Source organism: Macaca mulatta, chromosome 13 (genome assembly GCF_049350105.2).
Source record: "Macaca mulatta isolate MMU2019108-1 chromosome 13, T2T-MMU8v2.0, whole genome shotgun sequence".
Taxonomy (NCBI): domain Eukaryota; kingdom Metazoa; phylum Chordata; class Mammalia; order Primates; family Cercopithecidae; genus Macaca; species Macaca mulatta.
This window is the reverse complement of record NC_133418.1, coordinates 61,990,610-62,003,158: the sequence shown is the minus strand read 5'-3', so window position 1 is coordinate 62,003,158 and position 12,549 is coordinate 61,990,610. Positions and strand designations below refer to the sequence as shown.

The following is a 12,549-nucleotide window of genomic DNA, read 5'->3' as shown; positions in this document are numbered from 1 at the left end:
TGTAGATGTGTATCAGGTCCGCTTGGTGCAGAGTTGAGTTCAATTCCTGGATATCCTTGTTAACTTTCTGTCTCGTTGATCTGTCTAATGTTGACAGTGGGGTGTTAAAGTCTCCCGTTATTATTGTATGGGAGTCTAAGTCTCTTTGTAAGTCTCTAAGGACTTGCTTTATGAATCTGGGTGCTCCTGTATTGGGTACATATATATTTAGGATAGTTAGCTCTTCCTGATGAATTGATCCCTTTACCATTATGTAATGGCCTTCTTTGTCTCTTTCGATCTTTGTTGGTTTAAAGTCTGTTTTATCAGAGACTAGTATTGCAACCCCTGCTTTTTTTTTTTTCTATTTGCTTGGTAGATCTTCCTCCATCCCTTTATTTTCAGCCTATGTGTTTCTCTGCATGTGAGATGGGTCTCCTGAATACAGCAAACTGATGGATCTTGACTCTTTGTCCAATTTGCCAGTCTGTGTCTTTTAATTGGACCATTTAGTCCATTTACATTTAAGGTTAATATTGTTATGTGTAAACTTGATCCTGTCATTATATTAGCTGGTTATTTTGCTCATTAGTTGATGCAGTTTCTTCCCAGCATCGATGGACTTTACATTTTGGCATGTTTTTGCAATGGCTGGTACCGGTTGTTCCTTTCCATGTTTAGTGCTTCCTTCAGGATCTCTTGTAGGGCAGGCCTCGCGGTGACAAAATCTCTCAGCATTTGCTTGTCTGTAAAGGATTTTATTTCTCCTTCACTTATGAAACCTAGTTTGTCTGGATATGAAATTCCGGGTTGAAAATTCTTTTCTTTAAGAATGTTGAATATTGGCCCCCACTGTCTTCAGGGTTGTAGAGTTTCTGCCAAGAGATCTGCTGTTAGTCTGAGGGGCTTCCCTTTGTGGGTAACCCGACCTTTCTCTCTGGCTGCCCTTAACATTTTTTCCTTCATTTCAACTTTGGTGAATCTGACAATTACGTGTCTTGGAGTTGCTCTTCTTGAGGAGTATCTTTGTGACGTTCTGTGTATTTACTGAATTTGAATGTTGGCCTGCCTTACTAGGTTGGGGAAGTTCTCCTGGATGATATCCTTTTTTTTTTTTTTTTTTTTAAAGACTTATCTTTCTTTTTTTTAATTATTATTATACTTTGAGTTCTAGGGTACATGTGCATAACGTGCAGGTTTGTTACATATGTATACTTGTGCCATGTTGGTGTGCTGCAGCCATCAACTCGTCAGCAACCATCAACTCGTCATTTACATCAGGTATAACTCCCAATGCAATCCCTCCCCTCTCCCCGCTCCCCATGATAGGCCCTGGTGTGTGATGTTCCCCTTCCCGAGTCCAAGTGATCTCATTGTTCATTTCCCACCTATGAGTGAGAACATGCGGTGTTTGGTTTTCTGTTCTTGTGATAGTTTGCTAAGAACTGTTTCCAGCTGCATCCATGTCCCTACAAAGGACACAAACTCATCCTTTTTTATGGCTGCATAGTATTCCATGGTGTATATGTGCCACATTTTCTTAATCCAGTCTGTCATTGATGGACATTTGGGTTGATTCCAAGTCTTTGCTATTGTGAATAGTGCCGCAATAAACATACGTGTGCATGTGTCTTTATAGCAGCATGATTTATAATCCTTTGGGTATATACCCAGTAATGGGATGGCTGGGTCATATGGTACATCTAGTTCTAGATCCTTGAGGAATCGCCATACTGTTTTCCATAATGGTTGAACTAGTTTACAGTCCCACCAACAGTGTAAAAGTATTCCTATTTCTCCACATCCTCTCCAGCACCTGTTGTTTCCTGACTTTTTAATGATCGCCATTCTGACTGGTGTGAGATGGTATCTCATTGTGGTTTTGATTTGCATTTCTCTGATGGCCAGTGATGATGAGCATTTTTTCATGTGTCTGTTGGCTGTATGAATGTCTTCTTTTGAGAAATGTCTGTTCATATCCTTTGCCCACTTTTTGATGGGGTTGTTTGTTTTTTTCTTGTAAATTTGTTTGAGTTCTTTGTAGGTCCTGGATATTAGCCCTTTGTCAGATGAGTAGATTGCAAAACTGTTCTCCCATTCTGTAGGTTGCCTGTTCACTCTGATGGTAGTTTCTTTTGCTGTGCAGAAGCTCTTTAGTTTAATGAGATCCCATTTGTCAATTTTGGCTTTTGTTGCTGTTGCTTTTGGTGTTTTAGACATGAAGTCTTTGCCCATGCCTATGTCCTGAATGGTACTACCTAGGTTTTCCTGTAGGATTTTTATGGTATTAGTGCTAACATTTAAGTCTCTAATCCATCTTGAATTAATTTTCGTTTAAGGAGTAAGGAAAGGATCCAGTTTCAGCTTTCTACTTATGGCTAGCCAATTTTCCCAGCACCATTTATTATATAGGGAATCCTTTCCCCATTTCTTGTTTTTGTCAGGTTTGTCAAAGATCAGATGGCTGTAGATGTGTGGTATTATTTCTGGGGACTCTGTTCTGTTCCATTGGTCTATATCTCTGTTTTGGTACCAGTACCATGCTGTTTTGGTTACTGTAGCCTTGTAGTATAGTTTGAAGTCAGGTAGCGTGATGCCTCCAGCTTTGTTCTTTTGACTTAGGATTGTCTTGGCAATGCGGGTCTTTTTTGGTTCCACATGAACTTTAAAGCAGTTTTTTCCAATTCTGTGAAGAAAGTCATTGGTAGCTTGATGGGGATGGCATTGAATCTATAAATAACCTTGGGCAGTATGGCCATTTTCACGATACTGATTCTTCCTATCCATGAGCATGGCATGTTCTTCCATTTGTTTGTGTCCTCTTCTATTTCACTGAGCAGTGGTTTGTAGTTCTCCTTGAAGAGGTCCTTTACATCCCTTGTAAGTTGGATTCCTAGGTATTTTATTTTCTTTGAAGCAAATGTGAATGGAAGTTCATTCATGATTTGGCTCTCTGTTTGTCTGTTACTGGTGTATAAGAATGCTTGTGATTTTTGCACATTAATTTTGTATCCCGAGACTTTGCTGAAGTTTCTTAGCAGCTTAAGGAGATTTTGGGCTGAGACAATGGGGTTTTCTAAATATACAATCATGTCATCTGCAAACAGGGACAATTTGACTTCTTCTTTTCCTAACTGAATACCCTTGATTTCTTTCTCTTGCCTGATTGCCCTAGCCAGAACTTCCAACACTATGTTGAATAGGAGTGGTGAGAGAGGGCATCCCTGTCTTGTGCCAGTTTTCAAAGGGAATTTTTCCAGTTTTTGCCCATTCAGTATGATATTGGCTGTGGGTTTGTCATAAATAGCTCTTATTATTTTGAGGTACGTTCCATCAATACCAAATTTATTGAGCCTTTTTAGCATGAAGGGCTGTTGAATTTTGTCAAAAGCCTTTTCTGCATCTATTGAGATAATCATGTGGTTCTTGTCTTTGGTTCTGTTTATATGCTGGATTATGTTTATTGATTTGCGAATGTTGAACCAGCCTTGCATCCCAGGGATGACGCCCACTTGATCATGGTGGATAAGCTTTTTGATGTGTTGCTGAATCCGGTTTGCCAGTATTTTATTGAGGATTTTTGCATCGATGTTCATGAGGGATATTGGTCTAAAAGTCTCTTTTTTTGTTGTGTCTCTGCCAGGCTTTGGTATCAGGATGATGTTGGCCTCATAAAATGAGTTAGGGAGGATTCCCTCTTTTTCTATTGATTGGAATAGTTTCAGAAGGAATGGTACCAGCTCCTCCTTGTACCTCTGGTAGAATTCGGCTGTGAATCCGATGATATCCTGCAGAGTGTTTTCCAACTTGGTTCCATCTTCCCCGTCACTTTCAGGCACACCAATCAGATGTAGATTTGGTCATTTCACATAATCCCAGGTTTCTTGGAGGCTTTGTTCATTTCTTTTTACTCTTTTTTCCCTACATTTCTCTTCTCGTTTCATTTCATTCATTTGCTCTTCAATCACTGATAATCTTTCTTCCAGTTGATCAAGTTGGTTACTGAAGCTTGTGCGTTTGTCACGTAGTTCTCGTGTTATGGTTTTCATCTCTATCAGTTCTTTTAAGGTCTTCTCTGCATTGATTATTCTAGTTATCCATTCATCTATTCTTTTAAAAAGTTTTTAGTTTCTTTGCGCTGGTTACGTAGTTCCTACTTTAGCTGTGAGAAGTTTGATCGACTAAAGCCTTCTTTTATCAGTTCGTCAAAGTCATTCTCTGTCCAGCTTTGTTCAGTTGCTGGCAATGATCTGCGTTCCTTTGAGGGGGAGATGCACTCTGAGTTTTTGAATTTCCAGCTTTTCTGCACTGCTTTTTCCCCATCTTTGTGGTTTTATCTACCTTTGGTCTTTGATGATGGTGACGTACTGATGGGGTTTTGGTGTGGGTGTCCTTTCTGTTTGTTAGTTTTCCTTCCAACAGTCAGGACCCTCAGCTGCTGGTCTGCTGGAGTTTGCTTGAGGTCCATTCCAGACCCTGTTTGCCTGGGTATCAGCAGCAGAGGCTGCAGAAGATAGAATATTGCTGCACAGCGAGTGTTGCTGTCTGATTCTTGCTCTGGAAGCTTCGTCTCAGAGTGTACCCAGCTGTGTGAGGTGTGATGTGTCAGTCTGCACCTAGTGGGGGATGTCTCCCAGTTAGGCTACTCAGGGATCAGGGACCCGCTTGAGCAGGCAGTCTGTCCATTCTCAGATCTCAACCTCCGTGCTGGGAGAACCACTGCTCTTTTCAAAGCTGTCAGACAGAGACTTTCACATCAGCAGAGGTTTCTGCTGCTGTTTGTTTAGCTGTGCCCTGTCCCCAGAGGTGGAGTCTACAGAGGCAGACAGGCCTCCTTGAGCTGCGGTGGGCTCCACCCAATTCGAGCTTCCTGGCGGCTTTGTTCATCTACTTAGGCCTCAGCAATGGCGAGCTCCCCTCCCCCAGCCTCGCTGCAGCCTTGCAGTTAGATCTCAGACTGCTGTGCTAGCAATGAGGGAGCCTCCGTGGGCATGGGACCCTCTAGGCCAGGTGTGGGATATAATCTCCTGGTGTGCTGTTTGCTAAGACCCTTGGTAAAGCACAGTATTAGGGTGGGAGTTACCCGATTTTTCAGGTGTTGTGTGTCTCAATTTCCCTTGGCTAGGAAAAGGAATTCCCTTCCCCCTTGCGCTTCCCAGGTGAGGCAATGCCTTGCCCTGCTGCAGCTCTCGCTGGTTGGGCTGCACCTGCAGACCAGCATCAACTGTCTGACACGCCCCAGTGAGATGAACCGGGTACCTCAGTTGAAAATGCAGAAATCACCCATCTTCTTTGTCGCTAACACTGGGAGCTGGAGGCTGGAGCTGTTCCTATTCAGCCATCTTGGGCGCCACCTCAAGATATATATTTTTTAGGACAGGATCTTACTTGTTGCCCAGGCTAGAGTGCAGTGGTATGATCACAGCACTGCAGCCTCGACCTCCCTGGGCTCAGGTGATCCTCTGACCTCAGCCTCCCAAGCAGCTGGAGAGGCATGCACCACCATGCTGGGCTAATTTTTTGTTTTTTTTGTAGAGACGGGATTTCACCATGTTGCGCAGGCTAGCAGAATATATTCTAGTTTTTACTTTGTACTGTGTTTTAGAAGGAGTTTGAAGTACACGATAATCATTTCTTTCTTTCTTTTCCTTCCTTCCTTCCTTCCTTCCTTCCTTCCTTCCTTCCTTCCTTCCTCCCTTTCTCCCTTTCTTTCCTTTCTTTCCTTTCTTTCTTTCCTCTCCTCTCCTCTCCTTTCTTTTCTTTTCTTTTCTCTCTCTCTTTCTCTCTCTCTCTTTCTCTCTCTCTTTCTTTCTTTCTTTCTTTCTTTCTTTCTTTCTTTCTTTCTCTCTCTCTCTCTCTCTCTCTCTCTCTCTCTCCTCCCTCCCTCCCTCCCTCCCTCCCTCCCTCCCTCCCTCCCTCCCTCCCTCCCTTCCTTCCTTCCTTCCTTCCTTCCTTCCTTCCTTCCTTCCTTCCTTCCTTCCTTCCTTCCTTCCTTCCTTCCTTCCTTCTCTGTCACCCAGGCTAGAGTGCAGTGGGGTGATCTTGGCTCACTGCAGCCTCCGCATCCGGGGTTCATGCCGTTCTCCTGCCTCAGACTCCCAAGTAGCAGGGATTACAGACATGCGCCACAATTCCCAGCAAATTTTTGTGTTTTTAGTAGAGACGGGGTTTCACCATGTTGGTCAGGCTGGTCTTGAACTCCTGACCTCAAGTGATTCACCAGTCCCAGCCTCCCAAAGTGCTGGAGTTACAGACATGAGCCACCATACCCAGCTACAATAATCATTTCTTTTTGGCATCTGTGTAGCTTACTATTTTTCTTTTCCTGATTCTCAGTATTCTCAGTATCTATTTTTATTTTTAAGTAGTGGATTAAAATTTGGAATTGACACCCAGATAAGTCAGTTCATTACCTGATTAGACAATAAAATAATAAAGCACATTACCTTATTTAATTTAAAATTTATTTCTCAGTTTATTGCTCTCTCTTTTTTGAGTACATGTCTGAATTTGTAGCTAAATATACAAGAGCTCATTATATAATCTTTGTTTTGTTTTTGAGACAGTCTTACTTTGTTACCCAGGCTGGAGTGCAGTGGTGTGATCTCAGTTCTCTGTAACCTTCACCTTTCAGGTTCAAGCAATTGTCATGCCTCAGCCTCCTGAGTAGCTGGGTTTACAGTCATGCATCACCACACCTAGCTAAGTTTTGTATTTTTAGTAGAGATAGCGTTTCACCATGTTGGTCAGGCTGGTCTCAAACTCCCGACCTCAGGTGAGCTGCCTGCCTCAGCCTCCCAAAGTGTGGGATTACCGGCATGATCCACCACTTCTGATCCTGGAATACGTTTTGATTGAGAGAATAATTACCATCACAATATGCGGCTTCCCTTCCTCTTCTCTTTAAGTCATGGCTTTTATAACAAAGATTTTGTCAGGCTGCAGTTGATTTGTATATGCTTAGATAAATTATGTTTCAGTACAATATGTGACAGTGTTGGAATCAGGGCAATTATGATAGACCAGAAAAATTATGGCAGAGTAGTTCTGTTACCCTAAATCCTGTTATCTTACTAGAAATTTAGGCTCACAGAGAGGTTGGAGAATTCCAAAGGGAAACTATAACTTTAAAATCCATACCTTTTTTTTTTTTCATGACATTACCACCTTTACTTCCTTGCTCTGTGGTTGTGCTACAGCCTTTACAATGTGCTACCATTTCAAGAAGGAGAGTACAGCTAGCTGCAGAGCTTTGCCTAATGACAGTGATGTTGACAACTCTAAGATGACTTTATATATGACATCTTATGTGGATATATGCAGTTTTAAAAATTATAATTTTTCACTGAAATATTTCAATTTTACAGGAATCAGAAATAATTAATGATTGCTAACTCTGTACTTAGTTCTGTACTAGGTACACTTTTTTTAGGCAAGAATATGATGTGAAATAATTAGCAAATGAGACATTTTATAAAGTCACCCAAAATTGAGAAGTGTTGCCTTTTTCCAAGTCTGTTTTTGGCATATGTTAAAGGATCTTTGATGTGACTTGAAATGTGAGGAAAATTGTAGAAGGGGACCAGGATAATGTATCCTAATTTCTTCTGCCATTAGCTGTAGTAGGATATTGACAAATGATTAAATAATCTGCCTTTCCTAACTATGCTGAAGAGCCAGATGGCTGTACGTGTGTTGCTGTGCCTACTTGTTTTATGGGGAAATCCTTTCTATTACTCAAAATGAAAACTGCTCAGGGTTCTCTTAGTGCTGATGTTTGCCAATATAGTGTGCTTTTTCTTTTTTTGTTTTGAGATAGAGTCTCGCTCTGTCATCTAGGCTGGAGTGCAGTGGTGTGATCTTGGCTCACTACAGCCTCTACCTCCCTGGTTCAAGCGATTCTCCTGCCTCAGCCTCTCAAGTAGCTGGGATTATAGATGCCCACCACCATGCCCGGCTAATTTTTGTATTTTTAGTAGAGACAGGGTTTCACCATGTTGGCCAGACTGGTCTCAAACTCCTGACCTCAAGCGATCCACCTGCCTCACCCTCTCAAAGTGCTAGAATTACAGGCGTGAGCCACCATGCCTGGCCAGTGGTGTGCTTTTTCCTCTATCAACCTCTTAAAAGCCTAAATTAGTATCTCTGTGGGTTAGTACAATTAGATGTTTATTACCATAACTGTTTCTAGTTACCTGTATTAGACTTGTCATTCTTTTTCTAGCTTCAGATTACCACTGTTTGAGGTAAAAGTTGTAGTAAATTCTTAGAAAACAGTAACATTATTTTTTTTTTTGGTCACATTTTCCACTTTGAATGTCCTTGGTTTCTTCTCTGGTAAAAAAAACTTACTGATCCTCTGCTTTCTAGTAGTACAGTTGTCCCTACATATATACAGGGGATTGGTTCCAGGACCCCTGTGTATACTGAAATCTGCACATAAAGTCCTGACATTGGCCCTGTGGAACTTGCATATATGAAAAGTCAGCCCTCCATATGCAGGTTTTACATCTTGCACACACTGTTTTTGGTCTGCATTTGGTTGAAAAAAATCTGCATGTAAGTAGAACTGTGCAGTTCAAACCTGTGTTGTTCAAGGTCAACTGTATATAATAATTAGCTAAACGATAGAAAGCTGGCCCTGACTGTACTCATTGTCAGCTATTTAGCTAGACTAATTGATACTATTATAGTGTCTTAACTCAGCCAGGTTGTACAGCCCCAGAAAGAATATCAAAAAGCCAGAACTTGGTTAGACCTTTTTGCTGGGAGAGAGTTCCTGGATAGAATGTAAGAAAGTGGCAGTGTACTAGCAACTTAGGAACTAGCATACTTATGTCTCCTTTTATTAATCATAATAAAAAGATTTTAGTTTGTTAAGCAGATTGTATTTTTGTTTGTTCAGCAGTCTAATTACTATTCCCTGATCCAGGACTGAGGATTTAGAGGACCAACCTTTAGGATACCTGAGGAAATTATCTGAAACTCTCATCTCCTAACTCTGCCTAGTTGTTGGAAGGTCTCCATATTCCCTCCTTTTCCCACTTTTGATCACTGTGTCATACACCGAAATATTAAGTCCTAAGGGATAGAAGACTATTTTCTTGACTACCATGCGAATCAGGAATATAGCAGTGCATGCTATGGGTTAGGTGAGTCCCAAAGTCTGGCCTCTCCTCCTGGTTACTAGTATGAGTTCATGCAAACCATTTACTCCTTGCTTGCTTCAATTTCCTTATCCAGATCTGAATTAAATCTAAGGATATCTTCAGGTCTAAAAATCTCTGAAGGGTATTTTTCATTGAGAATTTAATAAATAGCCTTGTCTTTTCTGCTGGGGATGATTGAAAAGATTCAGTGGTTATACTCTTTTTCTTACATTTTTATTGCATGGGAAAACTATGAAAATTTAATTATGGCAAGCTTGAAGAGACCAGAAAAATAGCTTGATTAACCGTAAGAATTAAGGTTGTTATAAGTTTTCAGAATTAAGTAAGTAGAGTGGAGTTTTGATTGATTATCTAGGGTGCACAGAAATTTACTTTTCAAGATGGAGATTGTTTACTCTATGGAGTTTTTGTTTTAGGGCTGTCAACAGGCATGGAAATAGGCAGGGGACTAGAGAAATCTTTGGAGAGACTTTTTTAATCAAGAAAACTCTGTTCTGTACCTTTCACTATGGTATGCTAAGTCTCGTGATGAGCCTCTGTTTCCATCTCTGTACCGGAAGTTTTATCATAGGGTGGCAATAGAAAGAGAATAGAGGGAGAATTATTGGCAATTCATAAGTTGGATTTGGTGTACACTGTTAAACCTGTATCTTCTGCTGGCATTTTAACTAGTAAGATGTGATAAGATTTGCGTGGACCTAAGTTTACTTAATCTTGATCCCTTCTCGGTTCCTTGGCCCAGGTTCAAATCAAATTCTGCTACTTCCTTTCTGTGTGATCCTCAGTTTTTCAAGTTTGTCCCTCAGTTTTTCAGTCTGTTAAATCTGCTGCCTGACTTGCATCTGCACTCATATACTGTAACTTCTTTTTCTATTATTGTGGAATGGTCTGTGCTGCCAGGAAGGATCAATCTGTCTCATTGTATACTATTAAGGACATTAGCAATTCTCCTTTGGTCTTCTGCATCATTAAATTTTCCCTGTCAACTGAATATTTCTCATCAGCATAAAATATTTTTCTCTTCTTAAAATTCTCTTCTGCCACTATTTTCTCCACTAGCGCAACCTGTTTCTTTTCCTTTCAGCAAAACACCCCAGAGGAGTTGAGTATATTTTCTCTCTTCAATTTCTTTCTTCCCATTCTTTCTTATATTCATTCCAGTCAGGTCTTTGTTCTCATCACTTTACTGAAACTGCTCTTGTAAAGTTATTAATGCCTTCTCGAACTTGTACTCCTGGGCTCAAGCTGTCCTCCCACCTTAGCCTCCCAAGTAGCTGGGATTCCAGGCATCAGCCACTGTACCTGACCTTATTAATGGCTTCTGCTTTGTTAAACCCAGTGACCATTTTTCAGGCCTCATCCTATTTGACTTGTCATCAACATTTGGCACAGGTGATTGTTCTCTTCTCCTTGAAACACTCTTACCAGTAGCCTTTCAGGATACCACACTTTTGCTTCAACTGATGGGCCTCTGCTGCCTTCTTCGTTTTCTTGAACTGTTTAATGTTTTTCTCCGAGACTTAGTCTTTGGACCTTTATATTCTTTATCAGTACTCACTCCGTTGGTATTGTCTATATTCCAGAACTTTAAATATTACCTGTATGCTGACAGTTCCCAAATTTGCAGCTCCAGACACGTAATCCAGCTGCTTATTTGTACATTCACCCTTGAATATCTAAGAGGCAACTCATATTTAATGTGTGTGAAACGGAGCTTCTGAACTTATTTCCCAAATCTGTCCTTTCTATAGTCTTGCCTCCTATCCATTAATAGCAATTCCTTTCTTCTAAAAGGTAGAAGTCTTAGAATCAGCCTTGGCTACTTTGTCTCTTATAATCAGGCAGCATATCTTGTGGACTCTACCTGGAAAATACAAAAAGATACCCAAATCTGGCCACTTTGTACCACTTTTCTACCACCCCAAGCCAAGTAACCATCACATCTCCCTTGGATTATTGCAGTAGATTTTTAATTGATCTCCCTGTTTCTCTCTTATATTTGGAACCTGTTCTCAAAACATTAACCAATATGAGCCTGTTGAAACATAACTTAGACTGTCACTCCTCTGCTTAAAACCCTCCAGTGGCTTCCCATTTCACTCAAAATATAAGCCAATATCTTTGCAATGACATACCAGGGCCTCACATGATTGGACTCTCGTTTATTTCTCTGGCCGTGTGTCTTACTGCTCTCCTCTTGACCACCCTGTTCCAGCCACATTGCCCTCTTTGTTATATAAGTGCCTCAACACCTTTCCAGTTGCTACTTTTTCTCCCTAGAAACCTCTTTTCATGCATTTACATGTCTGATTCCTTTATCTTTTTTTGGCCTTCTCTCAAGTGTCATCTTCTCAATGAAGTCTCCTCTAAGCACCCTATTCAAAAATATTCTCTTTTCTTACCCCCAATTCTTCTTCCCTACTTTTTTTTCACTATAGCACTTACCTCTACCTAACATATTATATATTTTGCTTAATTGTTTTGTTTGTGTTCTCTTCCTACTGTACTGTAAACTCCCCCAAGGCAGATTGTTTTTCACTCCTCCAGGGCCTAGAACAGTGATTGGCAAATAGTACCAATTGAGCAAATGAGTGAATGAATGAATGAATAACAGAAGAACATCATAAGGTTCTTATGTAGATTAAATGAGTTTAACATAAGTAAATTCTTAAGACATGGACCGGCACATAGAAAGTACTCTATATAAGCGTTAGCTTTTATTATAATTTTCATAGCATGTCCATGGACAGTCCTGTAGCCAATAGAGGTGAAGACTTAGTTGAGTTGAGAGGTCTTGGCATGCCATCTTCCATTAGTTCAACTTTGACTGGAGATGCCATAAAGGAAGAACTATGGTGGTTACCCACAAATTTTGGGGTGTGGAGGTTCCTTAGGGAACCTTGATAATCAAGATTTACAAGGAAAAAAATATCTATAATTATCAGTACTAGGAATATTACCTGGAGAAACTGGTGCTGTTCTTTACCTGCCCCAAATAAACATTACAGTTTAGTGGGAAATGAACTTAAATGCAAAGTTACACAATTCGTCTTTTCTTTTAAAATATGAATTTGCCTTGAAGTTCCTAGTCCACAAAAATAATTTTTAAAATATCTCTTCTAATAAAATACTTTAAACAGACAGTAGCTTTTGAAAACATGACACATCATGTTTTCATCATTTTTGCATGTTCTTCTATGTGTATGAGGGGGTGAAGATTTGTTTGCGGATAGTAATCTATAGCTGTCATGTGATATAACTATCTTGGCTCAAGCTTAATGCTTGAAAAGTTTTATTTGTTTAATCATTTTTGTTTCAGGGATACTATATAGGGTCAATATACCGCTGTAAATTACTAACATTGCATTTCCTATACTTCATATTGAAAGTATCATTTTAT

The 12,549-nt window shown here is 40.3% G+C and overlaps 1 protein-coding gene across 30 annotated transcripts in view; it reads left to right on the top strand.

The window, feature by feature from the left end:
* EHBP1 (EH domain binding protein 1) overlaps positions 1–12,549 on the top strand; it is a 418,858-nt gene that overhangs the window by 135,370 nt on the left and 270,939 nt on the right.